Genomic DNA, 24,897 nt, shown 5'->3' on the forward strand with positions numbered 1-24,897 from the left:
ATTGCAAATAATTGCGAGACATGAAAATGTTTTTATACGAAAAACGAAATGTCAAAGATCACCGTTTCCAATTTCCTTCTTTCATTCTGAACCAACGAATGAATGTTACGTAACAGAGCATTAAGAATAAAAAGAAACGATGACCTTATTGTATTAGCAGCGCCAGTAAAATACATATATTTGCGCAGATTGTTAAATATTAGGTCTAAATTACTACTTTTTTCCGTCCCGTTGAGTAGCCTCGTGAAGTTTTCTGCATGGAAGCTGGAAGATCGAGGATTTCTCTCAATTTTTCCGGGAAGTTCTTTCCAAGAAAATTGGTGCGGAAACATCGACTCCTTTAAAAGGGCACCTATAACTACATTCTATTTTCATAATTACGGACGCTGGCAGTTTCAAACGGAGTTAACCTGAATTTTTTCATCTAGAAAATGTTGTATAAAATATAAAATAAAGTAAAGCATATAATTAATTAAAATTCATAGATTTTCATTACAAGCAGTTACATTTTTATTTTAAGAATATCCTACTCAAAAGAATATTATTACCATTTTGCTATTTATTATCTAAAAGGACAACAAGAGAAGATAAATTATGCAAAAATAGAAAATATAAAATAAACTAATATAAAGCATATAATTAATTCAGATTCATAGATTTTCATTACAAGCAGTTACATTTTTATTTTAAGAATATCCTACTCAAAAAAATATTATTACCATTTTGCTATTTATTATCTAAAAGAACAAGAAGATAAATTATGCAAACATATAAGATTCAGTTATTATATAATGAAGTGTTATTAATATAGATTAAATTTTCGAAACTGGTTTAAACGTCAAAAGAGTATGTTTTGTTGTCAGACTAGATCGAAAACTCGACGGCGAGCAACGCGATCCTCGAAACGAGGTTGACCTCAAAACCCCGTCGGTTTGTCTTCTCTGCTTTCTACCTCGCGGAGGGTGGGCGTCCCGGTTTCCCGGGTTCCTCCGTGCCTTTTTCCAATTGTGCCACCCCCGGTGGAAGTCCTCCAAGTCGCGGCAAGTGGATTATTGACGGCACGAAACAATGGCGTAGCTTTGTTCGGCGCGCGTAATATGTGTTCGACGCACAGAGCACGTCTGTCCATCCGTCAGTTTTGTACGAGTCTGGTACCCGAGTGGCACCCGGGTATAAGCCGAACGAGTGGCCCTTGGTACCGGGTCGAGTCAAGCATCGTACGGTACATCTGGCTGTCTGATCGGTGTTTATTAAAAATCATACGGAACTATAATCGACCGCACATCTATCGACCTGCTACGTGTTTAGATGCTTTCGACCACCGAATAAAGACTTGATTTCAAAGAGATTATGTATGTACATACCATGGAAAAAATGTGTAATGTAATATGTAATATGTAATATGTAATATGTAATATGTAATATGTAATATGTAATATATTACATATGTAAAAACATGTAAAATTACATATGTAATATGTAATATATTACATATGTAATTTTACATGTTTTTTACATATGTAATATATTACATATTACATATATATTAATATATTACATATGTAATATATTACACATTTTTTATGTGAATTTACATGTTTTTACAGTGTATAAATGTTGTGCTATATGATATTTTTAAAAATATATTTGTCATTAAAAATAAATTCACAGTGATAACACAATATTATAAAAAACTATTGCATAAAAGGCTCTTGATACTATACTTATGTAAAATAATATACCAAAGAAATACGAAAATTGAGAAAAGCAGAGAAAAATTTAAGATATACCGTAACCAACTATATTTTTTTTGCAAATGTATAAAAATTAAAAAATAGCGATAAATTATTTTCTTAATACATTCTATGACATTTATATAATTCAATCCAAAAAAAAAAAACAAAGCAATATTCGTACTCACCAACAAATAACCAGTGTACAGACGAGCGTTCATTCAACAATTGCAGTCAACTCTAAAACGATCCGAGAAGACACACACACACATATATATATATATACGCATAGAAACAGAAGAGGAGCAAAAGTCGAATGCGAAACTTATGGATCACGAACGAAATGTATCACTTCGCTTTAGCGAAGCCATTCGCCAAAGGAGCTGAAAGTTTAGCTCAGAGAGGAGTGTCAGCTTCATCCTTACAACATGGGAGGACGAAGCTTCCTGCGACGATTTTATTGGTCTTTCTTGAAAGAGGCAGCAGCCGGTTGCTCCCTCGGAAAGAGACGGGGTTAGCACAAAGCAGGGCGGGAGACGATCGGGGTGAGTTAATTCTCCGACCATCCCTCTTCTCGAGTTTTGATTTCGGTACGATAAATTCAACCTTCGAGATAACCGCGACGCGATATTACGCGACGTCTTCTAACGTTTTCTAGAAGAAAGAGTTCTTTCTCGAAGAATGTGAAACACCGAAATATATTTTTCATCAATTCAATTGCTAACAAAAACTCCAATTTAATTTATGAAATTTAATCTCAGGCTCATTACAGTTCAAAATGTCAAATATTGGAAGGTGAGAGAAGGAGAATACTCTGTAAAATAAATATTTCATTAAAAAGGGATGGATTCCAAATTAATAAAAAAATATATATTAAATATATATCTAAATATATATATATAAATATATATTAAATATATATAATAAATATATATCTATATTACATCCTATATTATATCCTAATCAATAATCTATTAGAAATAAATATTTATCTATTTTGAGAAGGATTTTCTTACATCAAATAAAAATTATTGGTTTCAAATAAATGATTTATTAGGCAGCATTGAAACAAATATTGAGTCACAAAAATTTTTTTTCTCCACTAAATTTACAATGTGCGTGGAAATTGTGCGGCGAGTTTGCCGGATGCCAAGAAGTGCGTTCGCTCGTGAAGGAGAAATCTCCTATATAAGGAGCCGGGACGTACCGCTGGGAATGCCGCCCCGTGGTTTGGCCATGGTGAATTTTGCCATGGAGGTCGTGATCCAACGTGCAAACAGCCCCATGGGCAGAAGCTTCGATTTGGTATCCGCCGATGTCGACTATCGTGCATCCCCCGGGGCGCAAAAGCGGTGCTCACCATCGAAATAAAGTCCCGAGGTATGATAGCTCCGAAATAGCGCGTCGCGACTGCTCTCATAACCATGTTTTCGGCCGTAGTTTATGTTTTTGCGAACATTTTCGGCATATTTTTCTACACGGATCGCAGAGTGACGTGTGTATATCGTTTCTGCGCGTAATAAACGTCATATATATATATATATATATTTTATTTTCTCAATAATAAATAAAAAATAAAATAAATAAATAGAAAAAAAAAACAAATAAAGCAGTGCTCATAAATCTCGCCGACTAATATATTCCGCGATATCTAATTAAGGAGAACTAGGCGCTCCGTCTCCGCGAAACGCGCATTTCGGAGCAACCGCGTGACACACAAAGTAGAGAAGTAAAACACCGTCTTGCGCCGGTGTGAGGAAGTGACGCAGACGAATCTCGAATTAACGTGCTTCATGTTTGAGCACCGCGCACCAGGAACCTCTCCAGGGGTTGCGAGAGAGAGAGAAAACGAGGGGGTGGCTTGACAGTGGCTGGTGGCTCGGAGGGATTCAATATAATCGCGCAATAAAATTCACTTACAAGCTATAGCCCCCGTCAACCCAGCTTTACCCTATACGCTCTTCTGCCCCTACAACCCCGAAAAGCGGTGCTTTATCCCGCGTCGCAGCAAAGCGCCATGAAGTATTGCTGTCGAGTTTCCAACCGAAATTCACGTCCGCGCAGCACGTCTGCAAAAGGGGATTGATCGAAATGTAGGGTTTATGTTTTACCGTTTACAGCCGACATTTTTTCACGGATTACTTCACGGCCGGATTTTTTCGCGATGTTTTTATCGTCAACTATCCTGCTTTTATTCTCTTACGAAGGATATTATTTATAATTGCCATTAAAAGCCTCGCAAATATTTTTCCATTTAATCTTGCACGATTAATTTTTTAATTACACTCGATATGATATATATATATATATACACGTGTCTGGCCATTTCCAGGTGTTCAATTTTCGTTAGCCTAGAACGTATCAGAAGCGAATGTCTCGCGGAAGATAATCGAGATGAAGGCGCGACATTATGGAGATTATTCGACAGCCTCGGTGCCTTCCATTAAATCACGTTTCTCGGTACGAGAAATATCGTATGCTGGCAATATATAATACGTATACATACACATGCATACGTGTGTGTGTGTGTGCCGGCCAATGAATGCCGGCTGTTTGCATAGGTCCGAGGCGCGCCGACATGTGTAGAGGGATACGAGAAGGACGTCGACGAGAAACGGGAGATTCGGGGCTGGAACCCGAAGTCGTGCGGGAAGTGAAAGAGAGACGCAACTCGAATCGGGGCCCTGTGTACACTCAGCTGTCGGCCGGTTTTTGCGCGAGATCGGGCCCCTCCGGACGTTCAGAAGAGTTCCGACGTTACGAGGCTGCATTCGCTTACCTTTCGGAAAATTATTCTCTCTCCGAGATTCCTCGTCGGCGAGAAAAATATATTTGGAAAATCAATAATTAGACGGATAAAGATCCTTAAGGTTCGCCAGTAATAATTAATAAAAATCTTTCCTCGATGGTAAAAGTCGACCAAACTGGCAATCATTTGTTGTAGATAATTGGTTAAAATACAACGTTTCGGCTGTCATTGCAGCCCTTTTCAAGTAAATCAAAAGTAAATGCTAAATAAATTACCATTGTTTTAATGAACAATGTAAAATTGACAGAAGTAAGCAAGAATCTTAGTCACTACATCAATAATTAGCCTAAAGACAAGTGGGAATGGGAAATTAATATTTCGTGATTTTCTGTCAAAATAAAATTTTGCGCAATCCACTTCGTGTAAAAGCTATAAAAAAAGAACGTACAAAATATTTGTAATAAATTTCATTTAATGGAATCCTCAATTCGTTGATCAATCCTGTCAAACTTTAAGTAATTAATTTTTTGTTTTTTTTTTATTATTCCTTAGCAACAATCGTACGCCGTGATAAATTTGTGAAAGGACCGAATTTGACCAAGACTTTTACGTATGTAAAATATTCTTCTCTTCCCGTCTTATTTCAAAAGGATCGCATAAGATGGCGGAACTCCCGGGAGAAAACTCGACATCGGCGCATCGAGTTGAATCATCGGGACGACTTGAGTCGGTGGATTCTTGTCGGAAGAGGTAGCACAAGTAGACGCCAAGAAGTGGGGTCTAGAAAGGGAAGACGAGCGTACGCTTCGTCGAGCGTGAATTCGCGATATTGCCTTCAAACGCTACATAATTGCGGGAAAATTCGATGTCATCGTACGGATTTTACCTTTTACGCGAAAACGTCTGTCGACATTTCGCGCACGAAGCGCGCAAACTGAAATCGCTCAAATAAAACTTGGGAAACAATTTCAATGTATATATATAAAGCCGCGTTTTAATTCCGCAAATTTTTTCATTAAACAAAATAATTTCAATACGGGGACAAACAATGCGCGGCACATTAACAGAATTTTATTTGCAATCCTAAAACAATCTAATTATACATATATACATATATACAATGATGAATTAGCATATGCGCGTTAAATAAATAAATAACAATATTAATATATCTGCATAATTGAGAAAATTAAGTCAATGCTCGTACATAATTAGCTCCATTCCATCGATTTCGAATCGCTCTCGCAAGGATGGGCAATTTTCTTCAATTATCCAGAATTCACTTATAGGTGTACCTCGCAATCGTCGCGCAAAGAGGTATACCTACACTTCTTCCCCAAAAGTTGCCAAAGCCGAAGTCTGAGTGGAATTCAGGGAGATGCGACGTAATGCGCAAGCAGCCGTGACGGATTTATAGTAGCTGCAGGACTTTTACGAAGGAGCAGGAAACGCTCGGCGTACGTTTGGTCCTGCGAGAGGAGCCAAAATGGAAATTCTCGCCGCTGGTTGGTTGGATCCGGCTGGATCCGCCTTTCGTCCTTGCCCCGGCACGAACTACGTGTGTTACACTATGTGGTGTTTAAGCAGATACGTATACCTAGTATGCTGCTGCTGAGAATCGCGGGACCCCATAATAGTGGGGTCTCCCCATTCCTCCGTCTCGACGTCGTCGTCCTCTTTGCCGTTTTGGTAGCGCGCCCCGGAATTCAGCAGGCTTGCGTTATGGGTTTGCCTAGCGGTGTATAATCCGCGTCTCGTAAGTTCGTAACGACGGGATTACACCACGGGAATCTGAAACAAATCGCCACATACCTATTCGCGGGATTTAATTCGAGCCACGGGAGCCTCTGAGGGAGCCCCGTCTCTAACGTCTCTATTTTGAATTTACAGAGAAGTTGAACAACGTCTATAGAACCTTGCATCCCGTCTTCAAGATCCTTAAATGTATATGATGTTGAAATAAAATTACATGACAATCTGTGCGACAATTCGAGATGTAAAAAAATTATCCAAAGACAGAAATGTCATTTTTGAAAGACTTCCCTTACATTTGACAGCTGTATTTTTGGTGACAAGACAAATGCGGTTTTATTAAAAAAAAAATTTATTAAATAAAATTTAAATGCGGTTTTATTAAAATTTTCGCATACCCCTTCAAGATCCTTAAATGCATATGATGCTGAAATAAAATTACATGACGATCTGTGCGACAATTCGAGATGTAAAAAAATTATCCAAAGACAGAAATGTCATTTTTGAGAGACTTCCCTTACATTTGACAGCTGCATTTTTGGTGACAAAACAAATGCGGTTTTATTAAAAAAAAAATTTATTAAATGAAATTTAAATGCGGTTTTATTAAATATATGTTTTTGCATACCCCTTCAAGATCCTTAAATGCATATGATGTTGAAATAAAATTACATGACGATCTGTGCGACAATTCGAGATGTAAAAAAATTATCCAAAGACAGAAATGTCATTTTTGAAAGACTTCCCTTACATTTGACAGCTGCATTTTTGGTGACAAGACAAATGCGGTTTTATTAAAAAAAAAATTTATTAAATAAAATTTAAATGCGGTTTTATTAAAATTTTCGCATACCCCTTCAAGATCCTTAAATGCATATGATGCTGAAATAAAATTACATGACGATCTGTGCGACAATTCGAGATGTAAAAAAAGTTATCCAAAGACAGAAATGTCATTTTTGAGAGACTTCCCTTACATTTGACAGCTGCATTTTTGGTGACAAAACAAATGCGGTTTTATTTAAAAAAAAATTTATTAAATGAAATTTAAATGCGGTTTTATTAATATATGTTTTTGCATACCCCTTCAAGATCCTTAAATGCATATGATGTTGAAATAAAATTACATGACGATCTGTGCGACAATTCGAGATGTAAAAAAATTATCCAAAGACAGAAATGTCATTTTTGAAAGACTTCCCTTACATTTGACAGCTGCATTTTTGGTGACAAGACAAATGCGGTTTTATTAAAAAAAAAATTTATTAAATAAAATTTAAATGCGGTTTTATTAAAATTTTCGCATACCCCTTCAAGATCCTTAAATGCATATGATGCTGAAATAAAATTACATGACGATCTGTGCGACAATTCGAGATGTAAAAAAAGTTATCCAAAGACAGAAATGTCATTTTTGAGAGACTTCCCTTACATTTGACAGCTGCATTTTTGGTGACAAAACAAATGCGGTTTTATTAAAAAAAAATTTATTAAATGAAATTTAAATGCGGTTTTATTAAATATATGTTTTTGCATACCCCTTCAAGATCCTTAAATGCATATGATGTTGAAATAAAATTACATGACGATCTGTGCGACAATTCGAGATGTAAAAAAAGTTATCCAAAGACAGAAATGTCATTTTTGAGAGACTTCCCTTACATTTGACAGCTGCATTTTTGGTGACAAAACAAATGCGGTTTTATTTTAAAAAAAATTTATTAAATGAAATTTAAATGCGGTTTTATTAAAATTTTCGCATACCCCTTCAAGATCCTTAAATGCATATCATGCTGAAATAAAATTACATAATGATCTGCGCAACAATTTGAGGAGATATAAAAAAAACGATTAAAAAAAATGTGATTCTTGGGAAACTCTTCTGAGGTTTGAAAAAATAACAAACTTAAATATAGCTTGACTATAATTTAATTATGGAAATATTGAGAATTTTAGAGAATTTGAGAGAATTTTTCTATTACATAGAGAGAAGATTTTGATAAGAATTTCTCCGATTAATATTTACCACAATAAAAATATTAATATGCATCACAATAAAATATAAATAATACGATAAAATGTTGATTAATTTTATTATGCACATAATAAAACTATGTACATATTAATATTTTGTACATTGTGATAAATATTAATCAGAGAATAAACTCTTATAAAATTCTTCCAATACGATATATTTATTATCCTACGATTATGATAATTTTCAGAGTAAATTCTGAAAGAAGATTTCTCTCTGTGTAAGATTGATAACCTTATTAAAAATAAAATATTCAATTCGGTTTGTTGTTCTCGCGAAATTAAACTCGCGAGTTAAACAGGCGTAATTAAAATTACATCGCGCCACAAGTACGGGGTCACAATTTTCCAGGCCACCGAACGATAACTTATCGCGCGAAATATTACGTTCGTGATACGTTTTTATCCAAATTCGTATATATTTTCCGAATTCCGCGATGAGTTTCATTTGCGCGAAATGCATCGCGCTTAAATATTTATACACTCATTTCCCTGTAAGTAATTTACTCTCGTGATTGATTAACGCCGCGGAGATTATTTTTCCGGTTCGGGGAATAGGGGAGGAAATTTTTAACGCCGAGTGTAACACACACAAAAATAAAATAAAATAAAATAAATAAATTCGCGTGAGTATATCGATAGGGAGGGAACGCGCTAATGATGTTCGCGAGAGACGAACGTGCGAAAAGCGCGGCGACGGGAAGCGAAAAGAGCCATTCATCTTGACGTCGTCGTTTTTCTCTCTCTTTTTTTCACGGCTACGTCAAGATAATGCGACTGTGATCGCCACGGTGTGCTCAATGAAACGGCACAATATTTGAACCACCCCGCTCGTGCGCGCGCGCTTCCGACCCCCTGCAGGCTACGCTCCTCCATTGCTAGACAAATATGCTCCGAGTCAACATTCGCAGTACCGAATACAGCTACGTCTGATTGTGTTCCCTGCTCAGGGACGGGGGTGAAAGAAAGAGACGGACGCGCTTCGCCGTGTGTACGCGGCATTATGCTCATCCGCACGTCGTCGAATCGAGAGAATCACGACGACGACGAGGAGGAGCCCGCTCGAAGAGCCGTGTGTAATGAGAATTAAAACGACGTATTCCGAGGAATCCAACATTATTCAACCGTTCAAATTCGATGATTTGCGAAGAAGGTGTAATAGAATTTAAACAATAACTGTATAAAGACATTTTGTCCATATATTTTATTTAATAAATATATTAACAATGTATAATAGTATATTGTGAACAATTGTCAATCCGCACGTGATACACATATTATTTTGTATTACAAGTGCAGGCAAAGTGGCTTTGTGCGCGAGGTGGCCGATCGCACGCCGCCATCTTGCGGTGGCACGGTGCGGGAATAGCCGTGGGCAAAGCATTGCCCACGGCTTTAACCGTGGGCAATAGCTTTGAACGCGGCTTATTCACTCACCGCGTCGCATCTAGATGGCGGCGTGAGAAATCGGCCGCTTTCCGCACAGAAAACACGCACACAAAGTGCCACTTTGCCTGCACGTGTAATACAAAAAATATTGATATAACTGTAGGAATTGATTAAAAAAAAATAATAAAAAGTATTAATGATATATATGAAATCTAGGTATTTTTGTTTGAGAAATAATAAACAGAAAAATGCACATTTTTATATCATCTGAAAAATTCGAAAATATATGAGGACTTAGTCATTAAAATATCTGGTATTTATAGGACAATGCATCTGAAAGAAAAGTGGTATATAATTAAACTGTATATATAATTAAATATATTTTTATAAAGATATTTTGTCCACATATTTTATTTAAGAAACAATAGAAATAATAAATCTAGTAATAATATATAAAAAAATAGATATAACTGTATATAATTAATGGTAAATACAGTTTTATAAAAATATTTTGTTCCCACATTTTATTTGAGAAATAATAAAAATAATAAAAAATATTAATAATATATATAAAATCTAGGTATAAGTGTACATAATTAAATAAATTTTTATAAAAATATTTTATGCATATATTTGGAGAAATAATAAATAGAAAAATCAAGGAAAAATGCACATTCGAAAATATCTGGGGACCTAGTCATTTTTCGTCAAATTAAAACACCTGGTATTTATTTATAGGACAATGCATCGACGATTGATATCGACGATCGTTTGAGGGAACACAGGTGAATATCGCTGACTTGATTTAATCAACAATATGGTAATCCCCGCTCCGATGACAAGATCGTCCGGGTGGAACCTTGTAAAAGCCAAACAGAAAACCGCCCCGCCGGTCGTTTCGGAAATTAAGTTCCTTCGCCTTTGGCGCCCCGACTCCACGGGGATCTAATTATCAGTTTGGGAACTTTCGAAATTAATAAAACTTCGTCTGCGCGTTTCGTTCCACCCTCTCTCTTCTGCCCACCTATCTTTCCTGTCCTTGTTATATTACTCGTGGAAGTAAAACCGACATCCTTAGAAGGGAGGGTTCAAGGAAGAAACGTAGAGAACGAAGGAGGAAAGTTGGATAAGAGGGTTGCTCCCAGGAAGGACGAACGCCAAAGGGGAATTTCGCGAGAGTTAGTGGGGGATCCTTTTGAAGGGGTGGATTCGCGAAAAAGCGAAAAAGAGAGGAGCAAGCAGATTCGGAATTTTAATGCAAATCTATTTTAATGCGACTCTACCGTGGAAAAGAAATTCATTGTACTTGCGTCAAATTTTCTTCTCAAATCTTATCATTTATATCCTCTGCTCAACATCGTACATATATTTTTTCATAAAAAAATTAATAGATACCTTAGTGTACAAAACAAAATATGTAAAAAATTAAATATGTGTAAAGATGACTTTTCCTAGAAATGGCTATATATTAATTAATAAGAATATTAATAAAAATGTATTAATAAAATATACTAAGCACAGATAATATATTAATATATTAATAAAGATATATTAAGCAGAATATATTAAACATGCAATGTAACAATATATAATAATATGAGTTCTACTGTAAATTACATACTGCATTGAAAAGATAAAAGAGATAAAAATAAAATTATTATATTTGTTAACGGGGTCAGAAAATTTTCTGAAATTTAATTCACGAAATTTTATTGAACCTGAAATCAAACTAAATTATTTTGTTAAAACGAAGAATCAGATCCATAGTCGCACAACTCTGACAAGAGGCGAAACTTTTCGCTTCACATTTACTCTTCCAGTCTGTCGGTGACAGTTCGTCGATGATTCAAAAGTTCTCTGAGCCTTGCTATTCTATTCCACTTATCTGCAAGTTTGATGCTGTTGAGTAGCTGCTATTGAGATTTCGATTTCGAGAGACGACTACATAGATGATGAATAAGCTTTCTCCACAATGATTTTTCGAAATAAGACTAATTATATTCCTCCATCTTATAAATATACTCTTGAAGATTATAATATTAAATAATAAATAATGCAATGCAATTGCTTCAATAAATAAAATATTAAAAGTATTAAAAAAATTAATAAATAATACATGATTCTTTTAAGGGGATCCTATAAACGTCCTTGAGAAGTCTATTGTTTTTTTCCTGTTTTATCGACAAAATGTGAGGTTAGATAAAGTATAAATTTTAAGCATTCATAATTCTGTAATCAAGATATATGAGACTACACAGATTGATAAATATTTTTGCTGTACAAATTGAAGTATTAATATTAACAAAAGGCGAAGCGCTCTAATTTCAGGTAAGAAACGAATCCGTATAGCCAATAAATAGATTTATAGTTTATCTAACCTCACATTTCGTCGATAAAACAGAAAAAAACAACAGACTTCTCAAGAACGTTTAGGATCCCTTTAATTATCGCATATTCTCATTATACAAAGCTTATTTATTTTCTCGCAGATAAAATTCACACACAGTCGGCTTTAAATCGAGAATCCGTATAGCCAATAAATAGATTTATAATTTATCTAACCTCACATTTCGTCGATAAAACAGAAAAAAAACAACAGACTTCTCAAGAACGTTTAGAATCCCCTTAATTATCGCATATTCTCATTATACAAAGCTTATTTATTTTCTCGCAGATAAAATTCACACACAGTCGGCTTTAAATCGAGAATCCGTATAGCCAATAAATAGATTTATAATTTATCTAACCTCACATTTCGTCGATAAAACAGGAAAAAAACAACAGACTTCTCAAGAACGTTTAGGATCCCCTTAATTATCGCATATTCTCATTATACAAAGCTTATTTATTTTCTCGCAGATAAAATTCACACACAGTCGGCTTTAAATCGAGAATAGACACGTGTATAATGTTTCTGTTAAGAAGATACACCATAGAAGAAGAAAAAAAGGTGCGTCCGTTAAAATCGCGCTCGTTCGAAATTCGTTCATTGACGCTTAGGTGCGAGCTCCTCGTCTTTCTTTTCGAAATGTTTCGAGTGATCGGAAACCGAAGTAACGCCTCTGTAGCGATGACGTCGAGGGTCCTCGACCCGTCACGTGGGACGTCCGCCTCCTTCTGCTGCACTCCTGGGTCACGCACAACGCGCGCATACAGGACGACCCGTTGGAGTTTCGGGGCACTCGAGTGCCCTAAAGTAATTCGGTGTCACGCCAAGCTGCGGTTTTACATCGAAACTGGAGTGTCCCATTGATACACTTTGGTATAGCTAGTCCCGCTCTTTCGCGTCGCGATACGCGCAATTCCGTGTGTAATAATTTTCATCAAAATTATTCCCCCTGGGAATATATATTAATATATATTCCGCGGATTTATAATATATTTTCTCGTAATTTTTCCTAAAAGCCACGGATGTTTTAATTTAGTTAATACGCGATATGAACACGTTACGTTGATACCATATGTAGTATTATATCTGTAACAACATAATTTTGTAATAGCCTCTAAAAGGTAAATAGTTAAAACTTAATTCATTTAATTCCCTGTTAAATAAAAATGTTCATAAAAAAATGGCATTTATATTTAAAAAAAATAATTAATGCAACGTACACCGCGAATGTATATGAAAAATTCTCATCGACATTAATGTTAATTAATACAATATTAACGGTATTTAATAATAATTTTTAAATTACAAAAACAATTGGAGAAAAGGATGTAATAATTTCAAGCATCTCGCGCAGCATTCGATACGAATTTATATGCATAAAACGCATTTAATTAAAACGATGCGTGATATATATATATATATATATTCTCTCTAGGTTGAGCCAAATCTTTTTTTGCATTGTCAAATATAAAAGCTTGCACAATAATATCGAATATTATCCGCGCGCTTCAGCTTTCGCGCACACCCACACGTGGAATCGTTATCAGACCAAACGTCTGTATCGCGTTGCAGGAAATCGTTATTCAAATCCCCGGATAAATTGGGGGTAAACCGAGCAATATGTAGCGTTTAGCCGGTATTATTCGCGACCCTTGATCGAAGAGGGGCACCGACGATGGAACAACCGACTGCCCTTCTATTTCCCTCTCTTTCTCACCACAATAATCGGTACAATGAGAGATCCGGGGGTGAATGAAGCCACCCTTTTTGTCCTTCCGTCTCGCTCCCTCTTTCGCTCGCGACGATACCATTTTCAGGGAGGGCGCTAAGCTTCGCTGTCGCTCAGGATTACCAGCTCTGATTTGCTCGTCGAATATATCGCGGCGAGTTTTCGCGTCGCTTCTGCATTCGGGACCCCCGCGAAACCGCCCTCTTTTTCACCCTGGAGGCAACACGCGACCCAGGGATTCCCCTCGCCTTGAAGACCGCCAATCTGGACAATTGTTTTCGCCCCGGGGACAGGCGATCGTGAATCTTTTTTCGCTCATCCTTGTGTCCTTCATTGCCGGGGGGTTGTATTTTATTACGAGGAAAATCAGATCAGACACACAAGGAGATGAACCTCAATGAACGATAGACTATGCTTAAACGGTCTGATTTTGGAATTGTGTCATCGTTGCACGGGTTGCATTTTATAATGCATCTTTTTAATCGAGATTATACGTCTAATATTAAATTTTTTTAACATAAAGTTCTTATTTTTTGTTTTACAATTATATAAATATAAATAGCTGAACAAAATAGACTATGTTTAAATGGTCCACTTGAAGTATTTTGGAATTGTGTCATCATTTTTCGTTGCATTTTTTAATCGAGATTAGAAGGTAAATTTCTAATATTAAATTTTTTTAACATATAGTTCTTGTTTTTTCTCGCAATTATATAAACATAAATAGCTGAAAAATATATATGTATTTACGCATTATTTATATTGTAACGTTTAGGATCATTTACTCGTTATCTCCGAAAACCTGCATTCGAGCTTCTAAAATAAATCTTTTCCGCGACTGTCACTGAAAAAAATCTATGTACTTTTACGTGGAAACTACTTATTCAAAACTGGAAAAATTGCTTAATTATCACTGTAATTTTTTCCTCATACTTTTTAAAGTGAAAATACATATTAATATAAAAATATAGATAAAATTACTAATTTTATACAAAAATTACTTGTAATTTTTTTAGTATTTTCACTTTATTAGAACTTTATTTTACTTCAATTTCTAATATTATTTTACAGCATTTCCTATGTGTAATTCCACGTTCAATTAAATATTCTTAATCTTGAAAATATATATTTCATGTGAAATTACATATAATCTATAATCTTCCATATAGATGACAATATTGCATGATTATGCATCAAGAAACCCCAGTATAATCATGTATAATTTCACGCAAATATTTTCTTCAGACTGGACTTCGTCAGGGTCAGTTTTCCCCTTTCGGAAGGAAGAAAGAAACGCGCCGGAAAAACCAAAGGAAAAGTAAGTCCTCCGAAGTGAGAGCGAGTCGGTGAAAACGCGGAGAATCAGCGAAGAAAAGAGGGAAAATTAAAATTCATGAGAGCGCTTCGAGCGCGGCGTCGAATTAAAATTCATGGCGGAATTATCGCTCCGGCTGCTCGAAAACAAAAGACGCGCGACTCAAGTCTGGCATTACTGCGTATTCGCGACGTATTTTGATTTTATTTTTCATCTCTGCGTTTCTCCATATATTTTACTCGTTCCCTAAATTCTGCCTGGCTCGATCCGGCTGCTCGAAAACAAAAGACGCGCGACTCAAGTCTGGCATTACTGCGTATTCGCGACGTATTTTGATTTTATTTTTCATCTCTGCGTCTCTCCATATATTTTACTCGTTCCCTAAATTCTGCCTGGCTCGATCCGGCTGCTCGAAAACAAAAGACGCGCGACTCAAGTCTGGCATTACTGCGTATTCGCGACGTATTTTGATTTTATTTTTCATCTCTGCGTTTCTCCATATATTTTACTCGTTCCCTAAATTCTGCCTGGCTCGATCCTTGAATGACCCGAGGATCGCCGTCTCGAGACTGACTCTCTTCTTGGTCCAGAAGCCAGCCACTTCATTACCATCCGAAAACCGGTTGGATCTATGCCATGGCCTACGGTATCTTAGCAATCCAACAAAGTGCTTCCGTCTGTCGTTAATTAAGTGCCATTGCTCAACTTAGCATTATCCTCACGTTAGATTTCTATCTGGGTCTTTATATTAAGTGCGTTGTTATATATAAACACACTTTTGTCAACAGAACTCCTTCTACAGACGATTATCATTTTTTCCTCCCTTAATTATACAAACAATTTTAATTGTCACTGAATTTTAATTTTATCAACCCTGATATATCATTTCTTTTGATTATATGTGCGGCAAATCTTTCTTGAGCTACTTCGGAAACGTCTGCTCCGCGATCGAGGGAGACCACTTTCCGTAATTGCGTTTTATAATTACGGGCGGTATATGGGCTCGCTAATTATATTACTGTAAAACAGCGTGAACCACTTTCGAGGCCCGACGAGACCGGAACTCGTGCACTCAAAGTATATTCGTGAAATCTCGCAGACAGGTACGAGATGGGAAGCCACGAGGGGTCGAGTGTCGTCTTCGACGAAGAGAGAAGGAGAGAACGACGTTACTGTTCGCCTCTTTTTCTCTCTGCTCGTGCCCGGCGAATCTTAGATAAATAATAAATATTGGCGAAATCTCGAGTAAAATAATCATCACTATCTGGAGATGATTCATATCTTAGAATCTGATACGTCCGCACATATATATCCGTGTGTACATTATTTATTGATCACTATTGACACACACGTTTTGTCTTATTTATCGTACAATTACAAGATTATCTCTATTTGATGAATTATAGTTTCTTTTTTGTTTCATTTACGTCAAGTAAATAAGATACAAAAATATAATAAAATAATATTAAACACCTTGAAAGTATATATAGAGAAGGATTCCTCTACAAATAAAATTAATATCAATTCTATATATGTATATTAAATATTGCTGTAAAATAACCCGTGTCAATTAATAAACGATAAATATTATTTCGGGCAAATAATTGATTTTCTGAACTTCGAAAGTCTCTCGCGCAAGAGACAAAGGTCCATTTTAAGGATTAAAACGAGGCTACGAGGATTGAACGGGCACAGCGCGTCCGAGTTTTTAGCCGGGTCCGCCGTACGATTTTACTCCGTCTTGGCGCGGACTTCTCTCCTTGTTAGCACTTAATTAACTTACCACCGGCCCGACCAGTCTCCGAAGATGAAGACGAGAAATTTCCTCTCGCGCTCGTACAGTCGTCGAGCCTCGAAAAGAAAAAAAAACATCCTACTCACACGGCTTCGCACAGCATCAATAAAACGCAGTACCGAGAGTCGCGTGCTTTTCCAGGAATCCCGTAGAAATATTAATGAAATATTAATGCGCGACACCTCGCGCCATTAGTGCCGACGCGAAAATAAAAAAAAAAAGGAGACACGCGTAAGGTATAAAGTCGCGGGGGCCTTCGCATGCGTCGGAATGCGAGATAAAAATATTCCAGAAAAGTAAATGACGTAGTCACTCGACGCGAATATAAATTATTTTCAAGCCGAGTCGATTGTGAGATATTTAAATGGCATAGCTATTATGTCATCTATCTTTACATCGTTATATCTAATCGCATTTTATATATATATATATATATATATATATATATATATATATTTTATTGTCATAAAAAGTAAAATTAAATTTTTTTCATTAAACTTTTTCATTATATGTATTAAAAAAATATATTTTTAATTTAATCTATATACATATATATATATTTTATTGTCATAAAAAGTGAAATTAAATTTTTTTCATTAAATTTCTTCATTATACGTATTAAACAATATTTTTAATACATGTAATAAAATTTAATGAACATTTAAAAATAATAAATAAATCTATTTTATAAAAAAAATTCTATTTATGAAATAATTCCATTTCTTAATCTCGCTTGATTTGTCCACGTGCAAAATCGATAAGTGCGAGTTCTCTTTCATGGGGCATCACCATAATGTGATGGATAGTGTAATAAATTCAGAATCATCTATCATCAACGAATATATACATTGTGTTCGCAAGGTATCACGCGTAATTAGCGATAAACAAAACGGCACGTGTTAACAGCTTCGAAATTTTACTTATATAGACACTCGCAGACTCTGTATACTCGGCATTCAAAGAACGTGTATATACGTACAAACATTCTTTATTCTTGATAAAACTGAAGGAATACTACTGTTGATTTTGATAACATAAATCGGTGACGATCATAACACACCGCAAATACGCATTATACATTTTGACGCTAACTGCGTCAGACGAGCTAATTCGTATTTGTAATTGCGTTACCGTACTTGCACTATTTGTGTCATTATAGCGCGCGATTTACGAACATTAATATTATGCGTGGGTAATACTTGCACACGACAATATATTACGTATATATTTATCGTCGACGGTAGATTATTTCATTCATAACTCGGTTAACAATTAAGTGATAAACGACTAAGTATATTTTTTACTATCAAATGGAATAATTTGTGCATATTTATAATTTTAAATTAGACAAATATTTAGAAAGACATTTATGTTCCGCTGTGTTTCTCAAAGAGTGAAAAAAATATTAATATATCTTGCATACAAAACAATTGCTAATTTTATTATTATTTATTTTTTTATATTATATTTATTTAATTACATATTAAGAAAACGAAGAAAGATAATGGCTTTTCAGCTTCACGTGAAATAAAAAGTTATATAAATAAAGCTTAGAAGAGCTAAGAAAACCGACACCAAATTCATTACACAATCCGTGAATGAGAGAGAACATTCTTATTATTTCTGAGACCTGTGCATGTATAATTTCTATAAATAATAAATCGATATTAATTATCTCATCGTATAATCATTCCATTATACTTATATAAAAATAAAATTGCGACACGACCAAGTAACCGCGATATAAAAAAGGAACACGGAGTTGTGAGTTACGCGATTCTTCAAAAATGGGCGGCAATGCGCGTCGATTTTATGGCATCTCTACGTTTCTTGCGAGATGCGGGACTAGATGTAAATTGATTTACCGTTTTCTCGACTTTAAAATTAGTAGCGTGTCTTTATTTATCACATTCGCTTCTTTTTTTTCTCCGGCGTCGTTGAAGTAGTCGACGATACACGACTCGTGTGTAAAGCGGCGTTCTCTCAACCTACATATCCTTGCATAATTAAACAAATGTCGACGCATTCACGGGAAACTCAGCGAGCGACGAGAGCCAATCGCGGGATAAATCATTTAGAAAATAATGAACAGAGGGAAAAAAAATCGCGTCGTTTCAAATTTACAAGACAATTTAGAATTTAGAATTTAAAAGACATCGATAGGCAACATCAGAAATAAAGGAGGCAAAAATCTATCATCGATAGAATCACACAAACCCTTTCGCAAAAGCCTGACATCGTGTCAAAGCATCGCAAATGTCAAAGTGGAAAATGCGAAAAAAATCGCGTTATTTAAAATTTACAAAATTTTAGAATTTAAAAGACATCAGAAATTAAAGAGAAAAAATATCATTAATATAATAACACACGCAGAAGGCTGATCACGTCAGAACATCGCAAATGTCAGGATAGAAGATGTCAAAAAAAATCACGATATAAATTTACAAGATTTTAGAATTTGGAGTTTAGAAGACACCAGGTGACAAAAATTTTTTAATGTCAGAAATAAAAGAGAAGAAAAATGATTATTGATAATTCATAAGTCCTTTCTCGCAAAAGGCTGATCACGTCAAAGCATCGCAAACGTCAGGATAGAAGATGTCAAAAAAAAAATCACGTTAAAAATTTACAAGATTTTAGAATTTGGAGTTTAGAAGCCACCAGGTGACAGAGATTTGTTAATGTCAGAAATAAAAGAAAAGAAAAATGATTATTGATAATCCATAAGTCCTTTTTCGCAAAATGCTGATCACGTCAAAGCATCGCAAACGTCAGGATAGAAGATGTCAAAAAAAAAATCACGATAAAAATTTGCAAGATTTTAGAATTTAGAGTTTAGAAGACACCAGGTGACAGAGATTTGTTAATGTCAGAAATGAAAGAGAAGAAAAATAATTATTGATAATCCATAAGTCCTTTTTCGCAAAAATAGATGTCAAAAAAAATCACAATAAAAATTTACAAGATTTTAGAATTTGGAGTTTAGAAGCCACCAGGTGACAGAGATTTGTTAATGTCAGAAATGAAAGAGAAGTAAAATGATCATTGATAATCCATAGCACAAGCCCTTCTTCGTAAAAGGCTGATCATGTGAAAGCAACGTCAGAGTAGAGAAGATTTGAAATGAAGATCATAAGAGAGTATAGATAGAGGCTCTTCGTAACGAGGCTGAAGAGTTCGACGGCGCGACAGTTCGCGCGATTCATATACGGAAGATCGAGATCGCTTATCCGGAGGTCGAGCATGTAATCTGGTTTTAGCAGACGCCCGCGAAACGCTTTGTATTAGCCCTGCACATATAGACACGTTCATTCCGCGCGACAGAAGTTTGACGACAAAATATTTGTCGTTCAAACAGCACCCGGGTCCTGGAAGTCCCCTATGCCACATCCAGTCGCGGCGCCGCAACGCGGATTTCGGCAAGTCTCTCTCTCTTTCTCTCTCCTTCCGTCTATCCATCTGTCTCTCTCTCTCTCTCTTTCTCTCTCTGCCGCGAATGACAACAACGCCGTGAAATTAAACGCGACGCCACCCCTGACTTAATACCCGGGGATTGAAACCGTTATAATTCCGGTAAATTCAGACTTCGATAGCGTATAGACATACCCGAATGAACTCTACGTTCATTTTCGACAATTGGCGGAGAGAACTCGCAGCGCAATACTTTTTCACATTTAACGCGACGCACGTGTGGAAATTGACGCACCGTTTAGTGAAATTCTTTTAATGCTTCGCGTACAATCTTCATAAAAATTTAATGAGTCTAATAATAATTTCTAAAAATTTTGAAATTATATGCTGAAAGTAAAAAAGAAAATGAATTTTTTACGCAAGCATTTTAAAGTATAAAAGTTAATTATTAAACGATAATCTATATTTTAAAATATTTGTATAGAAAATTTTATATTCTGTATTTATAACAAATTAATCGAGTAAATTATAGACATTTTCTTTCGTCTTAAAGTCCAGTTAATGACATTCATTTTTCTTTGCACGTCAGACGTTTTAATGTCTGCCATTATTCTGATCGTTGTCATTAATACCAGTTTTTCGAAAATTAATTACATTTCTTATACCTTGCAATAAACAATACTGACAGTCTGAGAGTTCTTTATTTTCAATAATCTATTCACCTCCATTATCTCTCATTTCTCGTCCTCTCTGCAATCTTCATTTTCCACGGAAAATTCAGAAATTAAACCCACACATGTGAATTATATAAAATACCGAATATACAAAAGGAAAAAAAATGCAATTGTAAGCTATATAATTCCCTCTCGAATTAACAGCTCAAATACATTTTTTTACGAGCCAATTGTCAAATGTAAAATACTCGGGAGACTTCGCGCGATACGCGTGGTTGAATAAAAAAAGAATTTAGAAAATTAGTATTTTCCTCGCGTCGCGTTATTGCGAGAACTCGACGATAACTCGTCGTCTCGCAATTGCGTAAGTGCGTCCTGTCCGGGCACGTGTCGTCGCGAGCAAATAGACGGTGTGCACTTGCCGCTACCTTGGTACCACGTGTTAACCAGACTAACCGAGATAATCACTCATTACGAGCGTTTAGCGTGGCCGGGTACCGAGGTCTAGCGTCGCCGATCTTTTCCCATTGGCTCCGCATGTAACGTGGAAGTAACGCGAATCGCAAACACGCAAACGGGTCGTTCTGATTAGTACCGCGATCTGTTTTGTTCCTCTCTTTTTTTCTGCACGTGCCGAGAGAGAATGGAAACGCATCTCTATGTCTCTTCTCTATTTTTTTTTTTTTTTTTTTTGACATCTCCGCACGAAGAGAATTATCTCTTGGAATTTACCCTGAAAATCCTGAAATCGTGGGACAATATTGGAAGAATCTTATGAATTTCTCTGATTAATATTTACTACAATAAAAAAATGTTAATTAATCTCTATATGTCTTTTCTTTTTTTTTTTTTTTTTTTTTTTGACATCTCTACACGGAATTATCTCTTCGAATTTACTGCAATAAAAAATATTAATATGTACATAGTAAAATCAATGAAATATATTTTATATCTTATTGTGGTAGATATTAATATTTTTATTGTGATAAATATTAATTAGAGAAACTCTTATAAAATTCTCTTAATATCATATTGTCTTACGATTACCTATGATTTTCATGGTAAATTCTAAGTGAAAATTCTCTCTGTGCGCGAATTCTCTATATGTATAAAATAGAATCGCTAAAAGATCGATTTAGAGTGTCCAACTCGTAACTTTTTGCGATAAGAAATTTCGCTTAATAAAAATATAATAAGAAATTAAAAAAGTAATTTACGAGTTTCTGCCTCACTTTAATACTTATACTTTTATTTTTGCGTAATAAGAAATAATGAGTAAAAAAATATTAAAAATAACATGAAAGAGTCAGCTGTTTTCTGTGAAAGGCTTAGCTTTTTATAAAGTTAAATCTTTGTAGACCGGCATTTTTTGTACAAATGGCGACTTTATACAATATATATATATATATATATATATATATATGATAAAATTATTATAACAATATTATTTTTAATGATCGGTTAAAAATATCAATTTACAGTGAATTATTATCTGATAGAAGAGAGTCATATCCTGACGACGAGATCTTGCTTGATTAATGTAATCATTGTGTCGCTGAAATGTGAGATTGGCTAATGATAAACATACTTAGTTAATGATTTATTAATGATCAAATTAGCGATAATATTTCTTGTCATATTGCTCTGTCAATACTGTTACGCTAAATTTGTCCGCACGTGTCTATTTACTCAGCACATGTAGAGATAGGAGATACTATGTCTCGCCTAATTACTAATTAACGGTATACGCTCTTGAATAAGCATAGGACCCGTGAAATTAACATAATTAATACGACTGATAAATTTTTCTGCGATATACATCCCATCCCAAATACAATTAGTATAACGATATAATTCGCGCTAATTTTTTTTTTTGCTCTCGAACCTTTACGTTCAAAAGAACGAGTATATTATTAACGGATGACGTTGCAAATTTTAATCACGGACTTTTAGAAAATTACAAAGTCACGACCGTGATTTGCATTTTGTTTACTTCAGACTCGTGATTCTTCTCTGATCTCAGTGAGATATATTCAGGTATCTAATTATCCCCTCTCTGTCCCCCTTGTAATAATTAAGTATACTCTCCTTCCGAAGACAATATGTCACCATGCAGCGAAAGAAAGCTGGCAAATACGATATTTACGTGGGCGTCTGCATTATTTGCCCTCCTTTGGAATCAGTAAAAAAATTAAGCATTTATTTTTTATATCTCTGCCTGTCTCTTTCATCTCAATTTGTATTTATATATATATATATATATATATATATATATATATATATCACAGTTTTTTTATTTATTTTACATTAAAAAAAAAATTTTTTTTGACTTGAAACAGACAAAATAAGTCGTGAATAAATAATTATAAATATGTAATAACAATTAAAAAAAATATACTAGTAAATCATTGAATTAAAGATGTAATAACAGAACATGTTATATTTTTTATTTTTTATACTAATAATAATAATAATAATTAATAGAAAAAAATAAAAAATAGAAAAATTATTTTTAAATTCTATAAAATAATTTTTTACATTATAATTAAAATAATTTTTTATATAAAAATTCTATCTATTTGAAATAAGTGCAAAATAATTTACTCTCCTTTCGAATAAACATTGGAATTTATTATGGAAGATAAAAATAAGAAAATAAAAGGGAAAAATGTTTAATTGTGCCTCCTCTTGGGAAAAATCCTGCGAACATCCATGGATATTTAAATGTGCGTAAAAATGTATAAATCCATATATCGACGAAACATCTAAACGCTCGACCGCCGCGTCGTTAAGTTCCATTGATCCATTATTAATTGTTCCGCGGTATTAAGCCGCGGCGATCATTAACGACTCGTTAAATCTATCGCCGCGTATTTTATCCGAGTGTTTGATGTCGTACTATCGGTTTTACGTAATCGCCTGTCGGAGGCGAACGAATTTCAAAAATTAGGACGTAATGCTGGAAATTGCAGACTGCAGAAGCAATCGAACGGATTATCGTTTATTTTCGATCGAGATCGCCGTCGAATCGAGAAAAAGGATACGCTACGACGTGATTGAAACGATTGAACGAAAAGCGCGAAACGATCGCTGAAATATTTTAAATCAAACTCGGTTCTCTACCAACTAGCTTCCTTTTTAGCGCGCAGTCGTTTCCGGATAATAAATTATAACGCAATGAATTATCTGCGCATTTTTAATAAATTTGTTATATATGCACCTTTCAAATTTGCATAATGCAATTTAAATGATTCGAAATTTCAAAGTTATGAATTTTTAATCAGTTGAATTAATAGTAATAACAGACATTACATTTTTTATCGTGTTAATATATTTTATAATAATAATGAAAATTAAAAGTAATAAATAATAAAAGTTATGTTTAAATTTTTCTATAAAAGAATTTCGTTGCATCTAATATCTCTGCCTGACTCTTACATCTGAATTTATATTTATGTCACAGTTTTTGATTTATTTTACATTTAAAAGAATTTTTTTTACTTGAAAGAGACAAAATAAGTCGTGAATAAATAATTATAAATATGTAATAACAATTAAAAAAATATACCAGTAAATCATTGAATTAAAAGTGTAATAACAGAACATGTTATATTTTTTATTTTTTATACTAATAATAATCATGAAAATAAATAGGAAAAAATAAAACATGGAAATTATTTTTTAATTCCCCCTATAATATAATTTTGTACACCTAGTATCTGCGCCTAATCCTTGAATTTGTGTGTCACAGACTTTTCGATTTATAATTTTAAATAATAAAAATTCTTTCTAATTGCAAGGGAATAAGTGCAAAATAATGATATAAAATGCAATAATAGCTGATTAGCGTACGAATCAATGAATTTCTCGAACACTGAGAGACTGCCGCATAGGTCAGACTCCGGACTCGCGAGTAGTCGCGGCGTA

At 34.7% G+C, this 24,897-nt stretch overlaps 1 long non-coding RNA gene across 1 annotated transcript in view; it reads right to left on the bottom strand.

Annotated features, from left to right (window-relative positions):
• Positions 1 to 5,629: 5,629 nt before the first annotated feature.
• The window catches only part of LOC114931973 (uncharacterized), a 74,518-nt gene continuing 55,250 nt past the window's right edge, over positions 5,630 to 24,897 (bottom strand). The window contains exon 3 of the long non-coding RNA XR_014924753.1: positions 5,630 to 6,273. This is a non-coding gene — a long non-coding RNA (uncharacterized LOC114931973). The remainder of the gene's footprint in view (positions 6,274 to 24,897) is intronic.

Source organism: Nylanderia fulva, unplaced genomic scaffold, assembly GCF_048542155.1.
Source record: "Nylanderia fulva isolate GAGA-0341 unplaced genomic scaffold, ASM4854215v1 Scaffold10, whole genome shotgun sequence".
Classification (NCBI taxonomy): Eukaryota; Metazoa; Arthropoda; class Insecta; order Hymenoptera; family Formicidae; genus Nylanderia; species Nylanderia fulva.